The sequence below is a fragment of the Elephantulus edwardii genome, unplaced genomic scaffold, assembly GCF_000299155.1.
Source record: "Elephantulus edwardii isolate Elephantulus edwardi_28Jun2011 unplaced genomic scaffold, EleEdw1.0 scaffold00051, whole genome shotgun sequence".
NCBI lineage: Eukaryota > Metazoa > Chordata > Mammalia > Macroscelidea > Macroscelididae > Elephantulus > Elephantulus edwardii.
The window spans coordinates 6999000-7001787 of NW_006399801.1; positions in this window are offsets into that span (position 1 = coordinate 6999000).

Genomic DNA, 2788 nt, shown 5'->3' on the forward strand with positions numbered 1-2788 from the left:
TAGACAAGGGTGGTCCACTTTCTGAATAGTGATTAGACTAGACTATTATGATGAAATCCTTAATGAATTATTTCTGAATTGCTAAGATTGAGTTTCCAGGAAGATAACCAAAACAGAGATGGAAGCCCAAGGGCAGCTGCAAAGTGCGACCTGAATGTATCTTGTTTATCAACCTTCAAAAGCAATGATAGCTACTGCATCAACATTGTTGTGCTACTAAAAATCAAAGCCTTTACATTTTCCAAAGGGAGGCACGTGTTACTGTGTAAGATGGTTTTACAGAAAATTTGACATTACCCTCAAAGCAGAGTAGTAGTAAAAAAAAATTTTATACTTTATATGTGTGTGTGTGTATAACTTTTTTGCTGGGTCATTTTCTTAATTGTGTTACCAAAATTACATGTTAACTCTTTACTTGAAATGTCTTTACTTTAAAATACCTGACAGAGGTTTCACTTCAAATGAACTGTTACCTAACACTGCATTACTGGCCTGGCAGTGCAGTACCCCAACCACGCCAATATATATGTCTGCTTATTCAGCTTTTGTGGAGAATGAAAAGGAGAATTAAGGTAGGCCCATTTTGGCTTTGGGTTTTTCTTTCTCAACCACCCTAGCGACGCAGAGCCTGAGTGCACAACCTGAGAGCAGAAGCCGCCCGCTTTCCGGAGCGGGAAGAAGGGACATGAACATTTAATACCAGCTTCCGGGACACGCGCCTGGGGAATACCCACAACCCCCCGCGGCTCTGCGGAGTCAGGCAGGCGTGTGATCCAGCTCCGCCGCTTGGAACAGCGCGAGGTCACCCGGCGCTACCCGAGACCTTGGCTCCAAGCCGGCGGGCAAGGGGCGGGACAAGTGCGTCCCCCACCAATCAGCGCAATGCGGGAGAGGCTCGCAGAGGTTGCGCTCTGCGGGTGACTGGAGTCGCTCCCCTGGGAGGGGTTGGGAGCGGCGCGAGCCGGGGATGGACTCAAGAAAAAATGTTGGCATTTCGAAACCACTGGGAGTATGGAGGATTCTGGAGGAAGGCGATCTTAGGGGACGAATTCGAAGATGCGTTCTGCACACAATTTCTTAGTCTAGGCAACAAGGCTGAGTCGTAACAGTTCTAAAGCCCCCTCCCTTCACTATGCCGCGCAGCCTGACGGGAGACTCATCTTCCTGCGCTAGCTGCATACGTTATTCGGCACCGCCCCTCTCCGCGGGGCAGGCCGGGAGAGCCTAGGACGTCCTCCTACCTAAACCTGAAGAAGGAATTGTATTTCCGGAGTGACGCTAGCCTTACGGAAGTGGGTGGGGCTAGTGTGTTCCCGCCTCTCAGACCGAGGTGGGCGGAGCGAAGAGTGACAGCCGTTCTGTTGGCAATAAGCCCGCCCCTGCGCCGGAAGGAGGAAAAAGACAAGCCCTTTGGGATCCGAGAGTCGCTCTGGTGTAACGCACGAGGTCACCTGACCTAGCTGCCAGCGGAATTGGGTGGACAAAACGCGCCCCCCCCCCCCCGTATACTAGGGTCACGTGTGACAGGAAGTGGCACATCCATTGCAGAGAACCAGAAATGGGGACCTCCCTGGACATTAAGATTAAAAGAGCGAACAAGGTTTATCATGCTGGGGTAAGTAGGATAGGTTGCATTGATTCCCACTCCCACTTCCTGTGTCCCTGGGCGGGGTTGGCACGTGTTGCCCGGCGAATTAATGCTGGTATGTTATTTAGCTCTTCTGTCTGCTCTGAGAAAGACCCCCGGCGGGAGCGTCACCAAATCTGTGAGCTGTGCAGGAGGCCAGAGAACAGGCGCCCGGGCAGCCCTAACTGGTTCCTTGCACATCCTGCTGTCTTGTGCTCCAGGCTGGCATTTTCTAGGGATCCCTGAGAGAGGAGGAATTAATGAACAAATGCCCCTTTCTCTCCTATCTAAAATGACAACAAAGGAGTAATGAACAAACGGAAGAATTAACCTTAAAATCAGAAATATTCACATCAAATCTAACACCATATACAAGTTACTACTTTTTGGTTAAAAGAGGAAATGCATGTTGCTATTAGGTGCCTTCCAATCGACTGTGAGTCGTAGCCACCCTGTAGACAATGAATCTGTAGCCTACCTATCCTGTGCCATCCTCATCGTGTCTGATGTACTTGAGCTCGTTCTAACAGTCACTGTGTCAATCCATCTCTTTGAGGATCTTTCCCTTCCTTGCTAATCCTTCACCTTTCCAAGCATGGTATCCTTTCCCAAGGCCTCACTCCACCTAACAACATGCTCAAAATATATGAGATGAAGCTTCACCATCCTTGCCTCCGAAAAGCACCATAGGTGTACTTTCTCATACTCATTTGTTTTATTTTGGCAGTCCTTGGGACAATCAGTGCTTTTCTTCAGTAACGCAACTCCATTGACTCTTATGTCATCCTTAATCATTGTCCATCTTTCTGATGTATAACAAATAATTGAAAAGGCTATGGCTTGAATGAGATACACTTTAGTCTTTATAGTGACTTTATTGCTGCTACACACTTTAAAGAGGTCCTTGACAGCAGATTCAGCCAGTGTGTGTGTGTGTATACATATGTATCTTGTGATTTCTTGACTGCTGGTACTAAAGGTGTTTGTGGATCCAAGCGAAATGAAATCATTGATAACTTCAGTCTTCTCTCCATTTATCATGATGTTGCCTACTGACTCAGTGGCAAGGAAATACATATTGAAACGAAAGTCTAGAAAAGAAATAAATGAAACCTTACATGTGCCTCTAGCAAGTTTTGTGCCAGTTTTGGCCCTTGGACT